The sequence below is a fragment of the Pseudophryne corroboree genome, chromosome 5 (assembly GCF_028390025.1).
Source record: "Pseudophryne corroboree isolate aPseCor3 chromosome 5, aPseCor3.hap2, whole genome shotgun sequence".
NCBI lineage: Eukaryota > Metazoa > Chordata > Amphibia > Anura > Myobatrachidae > Pseudophryne > Pseudophryne corroboree.
In genome coordinates, this window is record NC_086448.1 from 632850240 (window position 1) to 632870698 (window position 20459).

At 49.1% G+C, this 20459-nt stretch overlaps 1 protein-coding gene and 1 pseudogene across 1 annotated transcript in view; both read left to right on the plus strand.

Moving 5' to 3' along the window:
- CABLES1 (Cdk5 and Abl enzyme substrate 1) overlaps positions 1 to 20459 on the plus strand; it is a 254796-nt gene that overhangs the window by 79349 nt on the left and 154988 nt on the right. The gene's annotated exons all lie outside the window — the stretch shown is intronic.
- LOC134930063 (5S ribosomal RNA) lies at positions 647 to 765 on the plus strand (annotated as a pseudogene).

Consider the following 20459-nt stretch of genomic DNA (forward strand, 5'->3'; position numbering starts at 1 on the left):
CACTTATTTCTGTATAAGCAGCACTATTTTCTTTACATAGGTCTCAATTATGGGCATATGAATTAATGTATACACATTTGCCATTATAGCACAAAAGATAATTGGCATGCCACAATCCTGATTGATTCATTGTGGACACATAGTGTATACATAATTAGTGATTTCCTTATTGGCAACAAGATTGTCACAAAGACAGCATGCGGTATTTCAGGCTCTAAGGATTTAGTTAGCCTTAGTGTGGGCAGGAGGGATTGTGTCTCTGGAAATACATTCCCTATTTACCCATCTGCTAGTCTGTCTGTACAGCTGATAAAGATATCTTTGAGTAGTTTCAGCTTTAATGACATTATATTATTTCATGATCTAATGTGTATTAATCTTGTTGGCATGTCATCAGTACAATAAGGGCAAAATCCATTGTTGATCTATGTTTCACAGCACACACAAAAAAGCAACACGCAGGCGGCTCAGTTTGGCAAAACCGACTGACCATATGATTTAAACCTTCGTATACCCATACATTTGGAATACAATTTTGGTGCAATGATGGTCAAACATATATCCCTTTTCTGAGAGATCATCTGCCCATTTCAATAACCAGGTTTGTGGTGTAGTCAATAGCTGCATACCAGCTGTTCAAACCAAAATCTACTACCATACCACACCGCACATGCCCAATCTCGCCCGATCTTGGAAGCAATACGGTGTTGGGCCTGGTCAGTACTTAGGTGGTCGACCACTAAGGAATACCTGGTGTTGTAGGTTTTTCTTGACGGCAATACTCTGATTATTGCACTAATCTATAAATCAATACCTGGTGGGCACATTTCTTGATTTTGCCATATTTTATGCCGCATTTTTTTGCCTTATATATATGTTTTCACCTATATGTTCACAGCGGTAATTCGCAACCAATGTTTCACGTTCGTTTAATTATATTTTTACACAACAATCTTAGGTGTACTTCTTATTTTATCTACAAATAATTAAAGGTTACGTTTTAAATACCTAACTCATCATGCATTATCTAATCCATCATTGTTTCCAAGAGTGAGTGCTCCCAACAAGGGTCTCTTTTTCTTTTTCTCTCTTCTCGTTATCGCTATTTATCCTGTATGCACCCAACAAGCTGGGTGCTCCTGCTTCTAAGCAGACGATTGCTCGCTGGATCTGTAGCACGATTCAACTTGCACATTCTGCGGCTGGACTGCCGCACCCTAAATCTGTAAAAGCCCATTCCACGAGGAAAGTGGGCTCTTCTTGGGCGGCTGCCCGAGGGGTCTCGACTCTTCAACTTTGCCGAGCTGCTACTTGGTCAGGGGCAAACACGTTTGCAAAATTCTACAAATTTGATACCCTGGCTGAGGAGGACCTTGAGTTCTCTCATTCGGTGCTGCAGAGTCATCCGCACTCTCCCGCCCGTTTGGGAGCTTTGGTATAATCCCCATGGTCCTTACGGAGTCCCCAGCATCCACTAGGACGTCAGAGAAAATAAGATTTTACTCACCGGTAAATCTATTTCTCGTAGTCCGTAGTGGATGCTGGGCGCCCGTCCCAAGTGCGGACTGTCTGCAATACTTGTATATAGTTATCGTTAACTAAAAGGGTTATTGTTGAGCCATCTGTTGAGAGGCTCTGTTATGTTCATACTGTTAACTGGGTATCATATCACGAGTTATACGGTGTGATTGGTGTGGCTGGTATGAGTCTTACCCGGGATTCAAAATCCTTCCTTATTGTGTCAGCTCTTCCGGGCACAGTATCCTAACTGAGGTCTGGAGGAGGGTCATAGTGGGAGGAGCCAGTGCACACCAGGTAGTCCTAAATCTTTCTTAGCTGTGCCCAGTCTCCTGCGGAGCCGCTATTCCCCATGGTCCTTACGGAGTCACCAGCATCCACTACGGACTACGAGAAATAGATTTACCGGTGAGTAAAATCTTATTTTTTTCTCACCATGGAGCTGCCTCGCACGCTCCCTCATTTCCTGACGGAGACGCTGGGCGCCATCTTCTGAGCATAGTTGCTACTGGTCTCTGCAATTGCAGGGCAAGGTCTCCCTTGTAAAGCCGCCTGTATACAGCGCTGTGACTTTACAAACACTTGAGCATTCTACATGTCTTTCTGCTGCGGGGTACACTGGGCTCCACAAGTCTGGACAATGGGGTGTAGAGTAGGATCTTGATCCGAGGCACCAACAGGCTCAAAGCTTTGACTGTTCCCAGAATGCACAGCGCCGCCTCCTCTATAACCCCACCTCCCAGCACAGGAGCTCAGTTTGTCAGTTGGTGCTGCAGTAAGCAGGCACTTAACAGAGGGGCTGCTCCAGGCAGCCCTAAGAAAAGCTTTTTATGAGGTAAAAAGTGAAGACTTCAAGGGCAGCAGCAGGGGTAAATGTCTTCTGACATTCTCTGCTGCAGCTCCAGCTCTCCCCAGCGGCGCTGTACACTCCCGAGCCCTGGTTGCCGGGTACCTACAGCGGAGGCTCCAGTTTACTTCACGTTAGGCACACACGGCTGGGGCTCTCCAGGATCGCGCGGCCGCGCTTCGGGAGGTGGTAAGTGGGTCCCGTACGCGGGACCCGGTCTTTATCGCGATCCGGCGCGGTCAGTGGGAGGCGGGCCGCGCGCGCTGGCGGTGGACACTGTGGATACAGGCGATCCCACTAGATCACCAGGGCATGGGCGCAGGTCAGGTTTTCTCTTAAAACTGATTTTAATATCGCCCACAGTACCCGGTGGTTTTGCCAGCAAGGGGGATAAGCTTTGACCTGAAGCCCCTCCCCCAGCCCCAGGGCGCCATTTCCAGCAAGTGTTCCCGCCCTGGAGTTGCATCTCTGTCTTTCCTCACTCCCTGTCAGTGTCTGCGGCGCCATTACTCCTCAGCTCACTGTACCTGGGACTGCTTGGGCAAATCCTCCTATGTAAAGCCACCTGGTTGTCAGTGCTGTGACTTTACATGACATTTAAGTATTGTACCTGCCTTTTAAGTCAGTGTTAGTAAGAAAAAGTGCATTTAGTCAGGGGTTTATAGTATAATTACCCTGTGATATACATCCAGTTTCTTACTGTGTAGTGTTATATCTATTGACTATATAGCTGTGTAAGCTAGTCCAGTGCAGTATTTTTGTCTGTAATAACCTCTGCATTGTACAAACTGTGACTATTTGTGTGTGCATTGATAGCTGAGTGGTGTCCATCTCGTGTCTTTCACTCAACTTGCTATCCCTATATTCTATAACCTGAGGGGGCTTGGTGCGTCAGGTGTTATTTAATATAGGATTTTCACAAAGATATACTTTATTACGTATTTTTCTCTGTGATTTAGTCACCATATCTCTCCTTTATCTCTGCTGGTGCTGACTACACTGCGCAGGGGTTTGGGTTTAGGGATATAGTGCTGCTAATAATTGTACTGTTACCTCATACTGCAAGTTATATCATGTCTGCTTCTGAGGGTAACGGTTCTGGGGCGGAACACACTGCTCGTGTTGCTGAAGCCACAGGCACATATGGGGAGAATATAGCAGCTGTGGGCTCCTTGCCCCCCAGTGGGACTGTGGCAACGGAGGCACATACTGACCCTCCGTGGGATGCTTTTTCGACGCTTCTGCATACGCTAGTTCATAAACTAACACCCCCTATGGGACCCCCAATGCCGGTACAACCGTATGTGGTCCCTGCAGCTAACCCGCCGTGGGCGGACGATTTATCTGCTCAATTAAAGAAGTTGAACCAGTCCCTGACTACTAAAAAGTCTGACCAACGCTCGCCTAAGTCCAAGAGGTACTCAGCGAGCGCTCGTCTCCTCACAATCCACTGCTGTCACTGACACCTCGTCTGATGAAGACAGCACATACACTGACCCCACAGGTTCTTACTCAGATACGGCTGATGGGGAGGGTAGTTCACATGTGGATGTTCCTGATCTTTTGGAGGCTATTAAGTTAATTCTGCAGATTACGGATGATCCTGAGCCATCCGTTCCTCCTAAGAAACTAGATAGGTTCAAGCGTCAGAAGGTGATTAAACAAGTTTTACCTCACTCTGACCACCTAGTGGATATATGTCAGGAACCCTGGCAAAGCCCGGGTACGAAGTTTGTGCCTCAAAAGAAGATGCTGGCTCGCTATCCCCTCGCGCCAGAGCTAAGAATTGGGAAACGCCTCCTCCAGTAGACTCACATGTGGCTAGGATGGTGGTTTCCTCAGCTCTACCTGTCACTACTGTCACGTCTCTAAAAGAGCCTAAACGTGTCGAGGGTTGTCTAAAAGCGATTTACACCCTCACGGGTGCTGCACAAAGGCCCACTATTTCAGCTACATGGGCGGCAGAGGCTATTGAAGCATGGGCCTTGGAGTTAGAAGCTGAAATCTCCTCTGACCATGCTAGACAATGCTTGTCATATATTGTCACAGCTTCTCGCTATATTAAAGAGGTGGTTTCTGATGCCGGTATCCTAGCAGCCAAGGCCTCTACTACGTCAGTCCTGGCTCGCAGGATATTGTGGCTGAGATCCTGGTCTGTGGATCTGGACTCTAGAAAAACCCTGGAGGTACTCCCTTTCAAGGGGGATATTCTGTTTGTGGAGGACTTAAATAAGATACTGCCAAAACTGCCTGTCTACCTAATACAGCTCCGTCTGTGTCGAAGGCCAAAGGCACGTCCTTTCGCCCCTTTCGTCCTTCAGGTAAAGCAAAAGGTCAGGCGTACCATAAGCAGGCCCGCACTTCCAAACCTGGTAAGCCGGAGCCCAAAAGAGCCTGGGCTGCCCGTCAGCCAGCAGCCAAGACCGATAAGCCTGCCGCATGATGGGGCGGGCCTCCCCCTGGAGGATCCCAGGGTGGGGGGCCGGCTTCTAGGGAATACCCAGGAATGGTTGAAGACCACTTCAGATGCCTGGGTACGCGAAGTCATCTCTCGAGGTTACGCCATAGCCTTCAAAAACCGACCCCCTCATCCATTTTGCCAGACAGACGTCCCGTCGGACCAGACAAAGGCAAACACTCTGCATTCGGTGGTACAGACCCTCCTGGATACAGGAGTCGTAGTACAGGTGCCTCTTGCTCAGAGGGGCTGGGGGTACTATTCTCCGCTGTTTCTAGTCCCGAAACTGAATGGGTCCTCCCAGCCCATTCTCGACATCAAGGCACTGAACAAATTTGTGAAGGTTTCCAAGTTCCGTATGGAAACCCTTCGCTCTATAGTTCTGGCCTTGGAACCTGGGGACTACATGGTCTCCCTGGACATACAGGATGCTTACCTGCATATTCCTATAGTAGTGTCACATCAACAATACCTGAGGTTCGTTATTTGCAACCTCCATTACCAGTTTCGGGCGTTACCTTTTGGTTTAACAACGGCTCCGCGAGTCTTCACCAAAGATATGGCGGTGATGACGGTGGTACTCCGCCATCAAGGGTACAGGATACTGCCGTATCTGGACGACTTGTTAATCCTGGCAAGTTCTCCAGATCTTCTCCTGCGTCATCTGGATATGATGGTCCGGTTTCAACAAGCCCACGGATGGCTCATCAACTGGAAGAAATCCTCCTGGTCCCTGCTCAGAGCATGGTGCATCTGAGAGCGCTGTTGGACACTCACAACCAGAGGTTGTTCTTGTCTCAGGAGAAAGTCCTGAAGCTTCAGGACAGGATTCGTTGCTTCCTTTCTCGTCCGCAAGTGTCGATATATTCGGCAATGCAAGTGCTGGGCCTCATGGTGTCAGCATTCGACATGGTGGAGTATGCTCAATTCCATTCTCGCCCCCTCCAGAAGCTGATTCTAGCCAAGTGGGACGGCCTGCCTCACCGGATCAGGTCTCGCATGATCTCTTTGACTCCGGAGGTCCGTCTGTCGCTGCTCTGGTGGCTCCTGGACCGACAATTGTGCAGAGTCCGTCCTTTCTGGATATCCAACTGGGTCCTGTTGACGACAGATGCCAGTCTAAGAGGTTGGGGCGCGGTGCTGGAGCAGCACTCCTTGCAGGGTCGGTGGACCAAGGAGGAATCTCTCCTCTCGATCAACATTCTGGAATTGCGGGCGGTCTTCAATGCGTTGAACCTAGCCCAGCATTTGATTCAGAACCGTCCTGTTCAAGTACAGTCGGACAACGCCACCACAGTGGCTTACAGAAATCATCAAGACGGCATTCGAAGCCGTTTGGCAATGAAGGAAGCCTCACGGATTCTACGTTGGGCAGAACGTCATCTACCGGCAATATCGGCAATATTCATTCTGGGAGTCCTGAATTGGGAAGTGGACTTTCTCAGTCGTCAGGACGTGCATGCCGGCGAGTGGGGCCTCCATCCAGAAGTGTTTCAACTCCTCGTGGAAAGGTGGGGTCTTCCAGATGTGGATCTGATGGCGTCTCGACACAATCACAAGGTTACGGTCTTCGGAGCAAGGACAAGGGATCCTCAAGCAGCATTCGTGGATGCGCTGGCAGTGCCATGGAGGTTTCGGCTGCCGTACGTGTTCCCTCCGGTGTCACTCTTGCCCAGGGTAATTCGGAAGTTCAAGCAAGAAAAAGGAAATCTGCTTCTCATAGCTCCGGCGTGGCCCAGACGGCACTGGTTCTCAGACCTGCAAGGCTTATCGTCAGAGCGTCCACTTCTACTTCCACAACGCCCAGACCTCCTCGTTCAGGGCCCCTGTGTCTACCAGGACCTAGCCCGGCTGTCTTTGACGGCGTGGCTCTTAAAGCTTCCGTCTTAAGAGCTAAGGGTTTTTCTGAAGAGGTCATTAAAACTATGTTGCGGGCCCGGAAACCGGCCTCTGCTCGGATTTACCATCGGGTCTGGCATTCCTACTTTGTTTGGTGCGCATCTAACCATTATGACACTTCCAAGTTTAGTACAGCCAAACTTTTGGCTTTTCTACAGCAGGGCCTAGAGTTAGGCCTGCGTCTGGCCTCCCTCAAGGTTCATATTTCTGCCTTGTCGGTGTGGTTTCAGAGAAAAATTGCGACTTTACCTGATGTTCATACTTTCACTCAGGGTGTGTTGCGTATCCAACCTCCCTATGTCCCGCCTGTGGCTCCTTGGGACTTGTCGGTGGTTTTGGAGGCGTTGCAGGAGCCTCCATTTGAACCTCTTGGTTCAAGCTGACCTTAAGTGGCTTTCCCTTAAGGTGGTGTTCTTGCTGGCTATTGCCTCTGCTAGAAGAGTGTCGGATTTGGGTGCCTTGTCTTGTAGTTCCCCATAGCTGATTTTTCACCATGACCGGGCGGTTCTTAGGACTCGTCCTTGATATTTACCTAAGGTGGTTTCTTCATTGCACCTTAATCAGGAGATTGTGGTTCCAGCTTTTGTTTCTCCTGATTTTTCTCCCAAAGAGCGGTCTTTGGATGTGGTACGGGCTCTCCGTATCTATGTGAAGAGAACTGCTTCTATTCGAAAGTCTGATTCTCTCTTTGTTTTGTTTGGATTTCACAAACGTGGCTGGCCTGCTCACAAGCAGACCCTGGCCAGGTGGATTAGAATGGTGATTGCGCATGCTTATGTGAAGACTGGTCTGTCAGCTCCTGTTCACATTACGGCCCGTTCTACTCGGTCTGTTGGACCTTCTTGGGCGGCCCAACGTGGTGCGACCCTTGACCAATTGTGCAAGGCGGCTACGTGGTCCTCCGGGAACACGTTCATAAGGTTCTATGCCTTCGATACTGCCGCTTCCCAGGATGCTTCCTTTAGACGCCGGGTTCTTGTGCCCGCTACAGTGCCTTCCCTCCCATAAGGAACTGCTTTAGGACATCCCCATTGTCCAGACTTGTGGAGCTCAGTGTACCCCGCAGCAGAAAACGAGTTTTATGGTAAGAACTTACCCTTGTTTAAAACTCTTTCTGCGAGGTACACTGGGCTCCACAAGGCGCCCACCCTGACGCACTTAGCTTCTTTGGGTTGATATGGCATTAGCCGCTGACACTTCTCTTGTCGTGAGAGTGTGGTGTATGTGGCTACTAACCGTTGTCGTCTCTTTTCCTGCTACTGCATTGGGCTGGTTAAATAAACTGAGCTCCTGTGCTGGGAGGCGGGGTTATAGAGGAGGCGGCGCTGTGCATTCTGGGAACAGTCAAAGCTTTGAGCCTGTTGGTGCCTCGGATCAAGATCCTACTCTACACCCCATTGTCCATCCTTGTGGAGCTCAGTGTACCTCGCAGAAAGAGTTTTAACAAGGGTAAGTTCTTACCATAAAACTCGTTTTGTACCGACAGCGTTAGTTAAGAAAGTGTACCTGTTACAGAATATATTGTGAGTATTCTGATATACAGTATACCTCCGGTCTAGGACCGCGGTGTGTGTGTGTGTATATATTTATATACTAGTCTAGTGCAGCTTTATTGTGATAATAATTTCTCATACGTCGTAGAGGATGCTGGGGATGCTTCAAGAACCATGGGGTATATACGGGATCCGCAGGAGACATGGGCACACTATAAGACTTTGAATGGGTGTGAACTGGCTCCTCCCTCTATGCCCCTCCTCCAGACTCCAGTTAGATTCTGTGCCCAGCGAGACTGGATGCACACTGAGGAGCTCTCCAGAGTTTCTCAGAAAAATACTTTTGTTAGGTTTGTTATTTTCAGGGAGACCTGCTGGCTACAGGCTCCCTGCATCGTGGGAGTGAGGGGAGAGAAGCAGACCTACTTATTAAGAGTTCAAGGGCTCTGCTTCTTAGGCTACTGGACACCATTAGCTCCAGAGGGTTCGATCACTTGGTACGCCTAGCTGCTTGTTCCCGGAGCCGCGCCGTCACCCCTCCTCACAGAGCCAGAAGATTGAAGCCGGGTGAGTATGAGAAGATCAGAAGACTTCAGTGACGGCAGAAGATTGCGCTTGAGGTACCGTGCAGCGGCCGCGCTGCACGCCATGCTCCCACACTGATCACGTCACTACAGGGTGCAGGGCGCAGGGGGGGCGCCCTGGGCAGCATAGGGGACCTCAAACAGCACTGGCATAGGATATAACAGTATCCAGGCACTTGTTAAGGGACGCCCGCCAGTATAAAGATATTTTGAGCGGGACTGAAGCGCGCCATGTAGTGGGCGGGGCTTAGCCCGCACAGCTCTGACCAGCGCCATTTTTCTCTTCACAGAAGGCTGCAGAGACGCTGGCCCTGACCTCCACACTACTATGCAAGTAACAGGGTGCAATATGGGGGGGGGGGGGTTACTAGTTATTGGTGATTTATAATATATGTAAAAAGCGCTAGCAGGTCTGGGCAGTCTTGTTACTGACTTCAGTACCGGGATAGGCGCTGGGTGTGAGCTGGCAGATCTCTGTGTCTCTCTGGCAGGCTTTATTGTGGGTCTGTCTCCTATAGCCCCAGTGTGGTTGTGTGTGTATCGACATGTCTGAGGCTGAATGCTCTTCCCAGGAGGAGGCTGGTGTGAGGACACAGTTCGGTGAGAGTGACAGTGTCGGCACCGCCGACGGATGATTGGGTCAATATGTTAAGTGTTTTAAACGCAAATGTGACTAAGTTGACTAAAAGATTTGATAAATCTGAGTCTTAAGAACCAGACATGGAGGAAATCCATGGAAGATGCTTTGTCACAGGCCCAGACCCCTTCGGGGTCACAAAAACGTGCGTTTACCCAGATAGCAGATACAGATACCGACACGGATTCTGATTCCAGTGTCGACTATAGTGATGCCAGATTACATCCAAAACTGGCCAAGATTATTCAGTACATGATTGTGGCGATAAAAGACGTATTACATATCACTGAGGACCCTGCTGTTCCTGATACTACGGTCTGTATGTTTAAAGGAAAGAAACATGAGGTAACGTTTCCTCCCTCTCATGAACTGAACGCACTTTTTGAAAAAGCTTGGGAAAATCCTGACAAAAAGATACATGTTCCCAAAAGAATTCCAATGGCATATCCATTCCCCTCTGGGGATAGGGAAAGCTGGGAGTCAATCCCCACGGTAGACAAAGCTTTATCGCGTCTATCCAAAAAGGTGGCGCTTCCGTCCCCTGACACGGCAGCCCTAAAGAATCCTGCGGATCGTAATCAGGAAAATACCCTGAAATCCATTTATGTCACTACAGGGTCGCTACTCAGGCCTGCTGTTGTTTCGGCATGGGTGAGTAGCGCTATTGAAAAGTGGGCAGATAACTTGTCATCTGAGATAGATACCCTAGACAGGGATAGTGGTCTTTTGACTTTGGGTCACATCAAGGACGCTGCAGCATATTTAAAAGAAGCTGTAAGGGATATCGGCCTTTTGGGATCAAGGGCCAATGCCATGGCAGTCTCAGCAAGGAGAGCATTGTGGATTCATCAATGGAATGCTGATGCTGACTCTAAGAAGGCGATGGAGTCTCTACCGTTTAATGGTAAGGTCTTGATTGGTGACGGCCTCACTGACCTGGTGTCTACGGCTACCGCGGGTAAGTCATCTTTTTTACCTTATGTTCCTGCACAGCAGAAGAAATCGCCTCACTATCAGATGCAGTCCTTTCGGCCCAACAAATTCAAAAAAGGACGTGGGTCCTCCCTTGCTGCGAGGGGGAGGGGAAGGGGAAAAAGGTCACAGGCTGTGGCAAGTTCCCAGGAGCAGAAGTCCTGTCCGGCTTCTACCAAATCCACCGCGTGACGCTGGGGCTCCGCTGCTGGGGTCCGTACCAGTGGGGGCACGTCTCAAACTCTTCAGTCAGGTCTGGGTGCACTCAGACCTGGATCCTTGGCTAGTAGATATAGTAACCCAGGGATACAAGTTAGAGTTTCAAGACGTGCCCCTTCACCGATTTTTCAAATCGACCTTGCCAGCTTCTCTTCCAGAAAGGGAGATAGTAAGCGCTGCGATACTAAAGTTGTGTCAAACTCAAGTGATTGTCACAGTACCCCCATCTCAACAGGGGGAAGGTTTTTATTCGAGCCTGTTTGTGGTCCCGAAGCCGGATGGCTCAGTCAGACCGATGCTAAACCTAAAATCCCTCAATTTCTTTCTAAAAAAATTAAAGTTCAAGATGGAGTCTCTACGAGCAGTGATCTCCAGTCTGGAGAAGGGGGATTTTATGGTGTCTGTCGACATAAAAGATGCCTACTTAAATGTCCCCATATATCCTCCACATCAGGCTTACCTGAGATTTGTTGTGCAGGATTGTCATTACCAATTTCAGACATTGCCGTTTGGTCTGTCCACGGCTCCGAGGATTTTCACCAAGGTAATGGCGGAAGTGATGGTTCTCCTGCGCAAGCAGGGAATCACAATTAACCCGTACTTGGACGATCTCATCATAAAGGCGAGGTCCAAGGAACAATTTTTGAAGAATGTTGCTCTTTCACTGACGATTCTGATTTTCCATGCTGATAGAGCGGAGTTGAGAACTCGTCAGCAATTTCTGCCAAAAGTGGTTTCTTCATTTCATGTGAACCATCCAGTTGTGGTGCCAGTGGCTACTGACGCCTTGACGGAGTCAAAGTCTCTCGATGTGGTCAGAGCTTTGAAGATCTATTTTGCCAGAATGGCGCAGATTAGGAAAACAGAGGCTCTGTTTGTCCTGTGGGCTCCCAACAAGATTGGGGCTCCTGCTTCTAAGCAGACTATTGCGCGCTGGATCTGTAATACGATTCAGCAGGCTCATTCTATGGCAGGAAAGCCCATTCTACCAGAAAGGTGGGCTCATCCTGGGCGGGGAGTCTCGGCGTTACAACTTTGCCGAGCTGCTACTTGATCGGGTTCAAACACCTGTGCAAAGTTTTACACGTTTGATACCCTGGCTGAGGAGGACCTCTTGTTTGGTCAATCGGTGCTGCAGAGTCATCCGCACTCTACTGCCTGTTCTAGAGCTTTGGTATAAACCCCGTGGTTCTTGAAGCATCCCCAGCATCCTCTAGGACGTATGAGAAAATAGGATTTTAATAACTACCGGTAAATCCTTTTCTCTTAGTCCGTAGAGGATGCTGGGCGCCCGTCCAAGTGCGGGCTGTTTCTGCAGTTTGGTTATTGGTACGCTCATGTTGCGTTGAGTTCAGTCAATCTATGACTGTTGTTGGTCATGCCGTTGCATGCGTTGTTGTTGAATGCCATGTTGTACGGCGTGTTAGTGGTGTGAGCTGGTATGTATCTCACCTTAGTTTAAAATATTGAATAAATCCTTTTCCTCGAAATGTCCATCTCCCTGGGCACAGTTCCTATAACTGGAGTCCTGAGGAGGGGCATAGAGGGAGGAGCCAGTACACACCCATTCAAAGTCTTATAGTGTGCCCATGTCTCCTGCGGATCCCGTCTATACCCCATGGTTCTTGAAGCATCCCCAGCATCCACTACGGACTAAGAGAAAAGGATTTACCGGTAGGTATTAAAATCCTATTTCTCTAACGTCCTAAGTGGATGCTGGGACTCCGTAAGGACCATGGGGAATAGCGGCTCCGCAGGAGACAGGGCACAAAATAAAAGCTTGAGATATCAGGTGGTGTGCACTGGCTCCTCCCCCTATGACCCTCCTCCAAGCCAGTTAGATTTTTGTGCCCGGCCGAGAAGGGTGCAAACTAGGTAGCTCTCCAGAGCTGCTTAGAATAAAAGTTTAGTTAGGTTTTTTATTTTTATTTTCAGTGAGTCCTGCTGGCAACAGGCTCACTGCATCGTGGGACTAAGGGGAGAAGAAGCGAACTCACCTGAGTGCAGAGTGGATTGGGCTTCTTAGGCTACTGGACGTTAGCTCCAGAGGGACGATCACAGGTTCAGCCTGGATGGGTCACCGGAGCCGCGCCGCCGTCCCCCTTACAGAGCCAGAAGAGACGAAGGTCCGGTGAAAGCGGCGGCAGAAGACATCCTGTCTTCAAGACTAAGGTAGCGCACAGCACCGCAGCTGTGCGCCATTGCTCTCAGCACACTTCACACTCCGGTCACTGAGGGTGCAGGGCGCTGGGGGGGAGCGCCCTGAGACGCAATATAACACACATATACCTTAGCTGGCAAAAGGAATACATCACATATAGCTCCAGGGCTATATGGATGTATTTTTCCCCCTGCCATTTTACACAAAAAAGCGGGAGTTAAGGACGTCGTGAAGGGGCGGGGCCTATCTCCTCAGCACACTGGCGCCATTATTCCCTCACAGCTCCGCTGGAAGGACGGCTCCCTGATTCTCCCCTGCAGAACTGCATCTGATTCAGGGTAAAAAAGAGAAGGGGGGGCATTTTGGCAGCAAATAACTAGATTAACAGCAGCTATATGGGATTAACACTTATATAAGGTTATCCCTGTGTATATATATAGCGCTGGGTGTGTGCTGGCAGACTCTCCCTCTGTCTCTCCAAAGGGCTAAGTGGGGTCCTGTCCTCTATCAGAGCATTCCCGGTGTGTGTGCTGTGTGTCGGTACGCGTGTGTCGACATGTATGAGGAGGAAAATGAGGTGGAGGCGGAGCAGTTGCCTGTGTTAGTGATGTCACCCCCTAGGGAGTCGACACCTGACTGGATGATTGTGTTTAAGCAATTAAGTGATAATGTCAGCAATTTACAAAAAACTGTTGACGACATGAGAAAGCCGGCAGATCAATTAGTGCCTGTTCAGGCGTCTCAGACACCCTCAGGGGCCCTAAAACGGCCGCTACCTCAGTGGGTCGACACGGATCCAGATACAGATACTGAATCTAGTGTCGACGGTGACGAGACAAACGTAATGTCCAGTAGGGCCACACGTTACATGATCACGGCAATGAAAGAGGCATTGAACCTTTCTGACACTACAAATACCTCAAAGGCGGGTATTATGTGGGGTGTGAAAAAACTGCCAATAGTTTTTCCTGAGTCTGAGGAAATAAATGAGGTGTGTGATAAAGCGTGGGTTTCCCCCGATAAAAAACAGCTAATTTCTAATAAGTTATTAGCACTATACCCTTTCCCGCCAGAGGTTAGGGCACGGTGGGAAACACCCCCTAGGGTAGATAAGGCGCTCACACGTTTATCTAAACAAGTAGCGTTACCGTCCCCTGATACGGCCACCCTCAAAGAACCAGCTGATAGGAGGCTGGAAAATATCCTGAAAAGTATATACACACATACTGGTGTTATACTGCGACCAGCAATCGCATCAGCCTGGATGTGCAGTGCTGGAGTCGCATGGGCGGATTCCCTGACTGAGAATATTGATACCCTGGATAGGGACAATATTCTGTTAACTATAGAACATTTAAAGGATGCATTGCTATATATGCGTGATGCGCAGAGGGATATTTGTACCCTGGCATCAAGAGTAAGCGCAATGTCCATCTCTGCCAGAAGAGCATTATGGACCAGACAGTGGTCAGGGGACGCAGATTCCAAACGGCACATGGAAGTATTGCCGTATAAGGGGGAGGAGTTATTTGGGGCTGGTCTAACAGACCTGGTGGCCACGGCAACGGCTGGAAAATCCACCTTTTTACCCCAGGTTACTTCACATCAACAGAAAAAGACACAGTCTTTTCAAACTCAGTCCTTTCGTTCCCATAAGTACAAGCGAGCAAAAGGTCACTCTTTTCTGCCCAAGGGCAGAGGAAGAGGAAAAAGGCAGCACCATGCAGCCGCTTCCCAGGAGCAGAAGCCCTCCCCTGCTTCTGCCAAGTCTTCAGCATGACGCTGGGGCTTTACAAGCAGACTCAGACACGGTGGGGGCCCGTCTCAAGTATTTCAACGCGCAGTGGGCTCACTCGCAAGTGGATCCCTGGATTCTACAGGTAGTATCACAGGGGTACAAACTGGAATTCGAGGCGTTTCCTCCTCATCGGTTCCTGAAGTCTGCTTTACCAAAGTCTCCCTCCGACAGGGAGGCAGTTCTGGAAGCCATTCACAAGCTGTACTCCCAGCAGGTGATAATCAAGGTACCCCTCTTACAACAGGGGAAGGGGTATTATTCCACACTATTTGTGGTACCGAAGCCGGACGGCTCGGTGAGACCAATATTAAATCTAAAATCTTTGAACACTTACATAAAAAGGTTCAAATTCAAGATGGAGTCACTCAGAGCGGTGATAGCGAACCTGGAAGAGGGGGACTATATGGTGTCGCTGGACATCAAGGATGCTTATCTCCACGTCCCAATATATCCTTCTCACCAAGGGTACCTCAGGTTTGTAGTACAAAACTGTCATTATCAGTTTCAGACGCTGCCGTTTGGATTGTCCACGGCGCCTCGGGTCTTTACCAAGGTAATGGCCGAAATGATGATTCTTCTACGAAGAAAAGGCATCTTAATTATCCCTTACTTGGACGATCTCCTGATAAGGGCAAGAACCAAGGAACAGTTAGAAGTCGGAGTGGCACTATCTCAGGTAGTGCTAAGTCAGCACGGATGGATTCTAAATATTCCAAAATCGCAGCTGATTCCAACGACACGTCTACTGTTCTTAGGAATGATTCTGGACACAGTCCAGAAGAAGGTGTTTCTCCCGGAGGAGAAGGCCAGGGAGTTATCCGAGCTAGTCAGGAACCTCCTAAAACCAGGACAGGTCTCAGTGCATCAGTGCACAAGGGTCCTGGGAAAAATGGTGGCTTCTTACGAAGCGATTCCATTCGGAAGATTCCATGCAAGAACTTTTCAGTGGGATCTACTGGGAAAATGGTCCGGATCGCATCTTCAGATGCATCAACGGATAACCCTGTCGCCAAGGACAAGGGTGTCTCTCCTGTGGTGGCTTCAGAGGGCTCATCTACTAGAGGGCCGCAGATTTGGCATTCAGGATTGGATCCTGGTAACCACGGATGCCAGCCTGAGAGGCTGGGGAGCAGTCACACAGGGAAGGAATTTCCAGGGCTTGTGGTCAAGCATGGAAACATCTCTTCATATAAACATTCTAGAACTAAGGGCCATTTACAATGCCTTAATTCAAGCAAAACCTCTGCTTCAGGGTCAGGCGGTGTTGATCCAGTCGGACAACATCACGTCAGTCGCCCACATAAACAGACAGGGCGGCACGAGAAGCAGGAGGGCAATGGCAGAAACTGCAAGGATTCTTCGCTGGGCGGAAAATCATGTGATAGCACTGTCAGCAGTGTTCATTCCGGGAGTGGACAACTGGGAAGCAGACTTCCTCAGCAGACACGACCTTCACCCGGGAGAGTGGGGACTTCACCCAGAAGTCTTCCACCAAATTGTAAACCGTTGGGAAAGACCAAAGGTGGACATGATGGCGTCACGTCTAAACAAAAAACTGGACAGATATTGCGCCAGGTCAAGGGACCCTCAGGCAATAGCAGTGGACGCTCTGGTAACGCCGTGGGTGTACCAGTCAGTGTATGTATTCCCTCCTCTGCCCCTCATACCGAAAGTATTGAGAATCATAAGAAGGAGAGGAGTAAGAACTATACTCGTGGTTCCGGATTGGCCAAGAAGGTCTTGGTACCCAGAACTTCAAGAGATGCTCACGGACGAACCGTGGCCTCTACCTCTAAGACAGGACCTGCTACTGCAGGGGCCTTGTCTGTTCCAAGACTTACCGCGGCTGCGTTTGACGGCATGGCGGTTGAACGCCGGATCCTGAAGGACAAGGGCATTCCAGAAGAAGTCATCACTACTCTGGTAAAAGCCAGAAAGGAAGTAACCGCAAAACATTATCACCGCATTTGGCGTAAATATGTTGCGTGGTGTGAGGCCAAGAAGGCCCCTACACAGGAATTTCAACTGGGTCGTTTCTTGCATTTCCTGCAAACAGGACTGTCTATGGGCCTAAAATTAGGGTCCATTAAGGTTCAAATTTCGGCCCTGTCGATATTCTTCCAGAAAGAACTGGCTTCAGTACCTGAAGTTCAGACATTTGTGAAAGGGGTGCTGCACATACAGCCTCCTTTTGTGCCTCCAGTGGCACCTTGGGATCTCAATGTTGTGTTGAGATTTCTAAAATCACACTGGTTTGAACCATTGTCTACGGTAGATTTAAAATATCTCACGTGGAAGGTGTCGATGCTGTTGGCCTTGGCTTCAGCTAGGCGTGTGTCAGAATTGGCGGCTTTATCATGTAAAAGCCCTTACCTAAATTTTCATTCTGACAGGGCGGAATTGAGGACTCGTCCTCAATTTCTACCTAAGGTGGTTTCTGCATTTCACATGAACCAACCTATTGTGGTACCTGCGGCTACTAGGGACTTAGAGGACTCTAAGTTGCTGGACGTTGTCAGGGCCTTGAAAATATATGTTTCCAGGACGGCTGGAGTCAGGAAAACTGACTCGCTGTTTATCCTGTATGCACCCAACAAGCTGGGTGCTCCTGCTTCAAAGCAGACGATTGCTCGTTGGATTTGTAGTACAATTCAGCTTGCACATTCCGTGGCAGGATTGCCACAGCCAAAATCAGTAAAAGCCCATTCCACAAGGAAAGTGGGCTCATCTTGGGCGGCTGCCCGAGGGGTCTCGGCTTTACAACTTTGCCGAGCAGCTACTTGGTCAGGGGCAAACACGTTTGCTAAATTCTACAAATTTGATACCCTGGCTGAGGAGTACCTGGAGTTCTCTCATTCGGTGCTGCAGAGTCATCCGCACTCTCCCGCCCGTTTGGGAGCTTTGGTATAATCCCCATGGTCCTTACGGAGTCCCAGCATCCACTTAGGACGTTAGAGAAAATAAGATTTTACTTACCGATAAATCTATTTCTCGTAGTCCGTAGTGGATGCTGGGCGCCCATCCCTAGTGCGGATTGTCTGCAATACTTGTATATAGTTATTGTTACAAAAAATTCGGGTTATTATTGTTGAGCCATCCTTTCAGAGGCTCCTTTAAATTTATCATACTGTTAACTGGGTTCAGATCACGAGTTGTACGGTGTGATTGGTGTGGCTGGTATGAGTCTTACCCGGGATTCAATATCCTTCCTTATTATGTACGCTCGTCCGGGCACAGTATCCTTACTGGCTTGGAGGAGGGTCATAGGGGGAGGAGCCAGTGCACACCACCTGATATCTCAAGCTTTTATTTTGTGCCCTGTCTCCTGCGGAGCCGCTATTCCCCATGGTCCTTACGGAGTCCCAGCATCCACTACGGACTACGAGAAATAGATTTATCGGTAAGTAAAATCTTATTTTTCTGCGTTACCTATGACTGTGTGTGGCTGTATCTGCTGTGTGGTTTCACTCTGTGTTTCCCAGATATAAAGGTCACTATATTATGTACACTAAGGGGTATATTCAATTAGGGTCGGATCCATTCCGACATGTATTTGTCGGAATGGATCCGACAACCACTATTCAATCTCATCTCAATTCGACTTTAAAAAAAGTCGAATTGAGATGAGGGACCGGAGAGGGGGGAGACCAGCGGGGACAGCCGCGGGCAGACGAAGGAGAACAACGCTACAGCAGAGCTGCAGAAGGATGTCTCACAGCTGCCAGACCTCACGGCAGTGTCCACCCGGCTCCAGCAAGCGTGACCTCACTTGCTGGAGCCGGGTGGACGCTGCCGTGAGCGGCGTGGCTGTGCGACATCCTTCTGCAGCACTGTGCTGTAGCGCTGCTCTCCCCTGTCTGCCCACGGCTGTCCCCCGTCTCCCCGCGGCTCCTCCCTCTCCTCCTCTGGGTCCCACATCTCAGTCCGACATTTTTTTATGTCGGACTAAGATGGTCGTAAATGGGGCCAAATCCTGTTGAATTTGGACCTGTTTCACTCAAAAGTACGTTAATCAGCAGCTATACCGGCGATTCACGTACTATTCGACAAGTCGAATTCCACGACTTGTCGAATAAAAACTGCAGGGATTGAATAGGTCGAATCACGATTCGACCTTAAAAAGTCGAAAATTGCCGTCTTTTCGACAGACTGCAGTTTTCGATCCTAATTGAATATACCCCTAAGGCTAGGTCTGCCAATATAGTGCGTCACAGTATTTATCCAATACGTATATTCTACAGTGTACTCAGTCACATAATACCGGATATATTCCCAGGTGTTGTACTTTGTCTGGCAATATCGTACTTAGGGGGTAATTCCGACTTGATCGTAGCTGTGCTAAATTTAGCACAGCTACGATCAGGAAAACAGACATGTGGGGGGACGCCAAGGGCAGGGCTAGCCCTCCCCGCATGTCAGTCCCTGCCCCGTCGCTGAAGTACAAAAGCATTGCAGCTTTTACATGCTGGCCGGGAGCTACTCATCGCTGCCCAGTTCGCTGTGGGTGACGTCAGGCAGCCGCTGCGGCCCGCCCCCTGTACAATCCAGCCACGCCTGCATTGGCTAGACTGCGCCCACAATACGGCAGCCAAGTGCCGCCGTGCCACACTCTCCCGCCCAGCGACCGCCCTTTGCAGGTCAATCAGGCAGAGGCTGTCAGCCATGCGTCGGCGCACTGCGGTGCATGCGCAGTTCTGACCTGATCGCTGCGCTGCGAAGAACTGCAGCGAACGTTCAGGTCAGAATGACCCCCTTAGTCAATCTGTTTTTGTATTCTCACATAATGTCTAACAGAAAGGGCAGTAAATTAGTGGAAGCTACCTACACCAGGTCACTCCCGTGTCCCTGGGTCCTCTAAGTGGGCGGCTTCCTCCTCGCAATCCAAAATCGTCTGAGGTTTCATCTGAAGAGGAGGGGGAGCATACGGTCCTGTCAGACACTAAATCCTGTGTACTGATGAGGATTCTCCCTTGCAGATTAATGTCCCTGCCTTAGTGGATGCTAATAAGCATTTCCTTCAAAGATGAGGATTCCACTACTGTGGCAAAGAAAACTGATCAGTTTAAACAGCAGAAGGTGGTTAAAACTTGTCAGGGCCGAGTGTTTTTGTGAATCCGTTAACCCTGGACCAACCAAAGGTGTAGGTGCTGAGGTATGATGAAAACAGGGAGGACGAAGAAAGTTCCGTTTCATATATTTATATAAGGCAACAATTCCAGTAAGGAGTTAAATGACAGTTATTAGTCACCATCTGTATACTGACGTATTGCAATGAATGGTATAATGATAAGCAGGAACAGTCTTAAAGATGTATTGGAGAAATGTTCATACAACTGAGTTTAAACAGGCTTGTGAATGAAAGAAGAATTGTCCAAATTAAGCAATGATTGGTGCCAAACTGTAAGGAGTGTTAACTGGATATTGTAGACATACATGAATAACTGTAGATACTCGTACTGAAGCTTAAAGGTTAAACTGTAAGGCTGTGAAGAATTGTCCTTGATTGCAGCAACAATGAAAATACAATACTGAATGGAATACTTGCAAGTTGTGAAGATAACACTTGAAGCACTGTGAAACTGCTGTAGACGACAATGGTGAAGAGTGAGTTAAACTGGATGATGAGAGAACGAGAACCAGGATGAAGTGGAAACTTCCACAGACTGTGATTATAGCAGGCAGTCACTGAACAGAGAAACCTCACACAGGACTCCGGGGATTCCACTTTGTTGCCACTTGGAGAGCGATTAACTGACAGCACAGCAGGGAGCTGGTGGATCTCTTGCGGTGAAGGCTGCAGGCAGACCCCTGGGAGCGGAGGCGATATCAGGACCACTGGAACTACACAGGATATCACGGAGAGTGCACAGAGC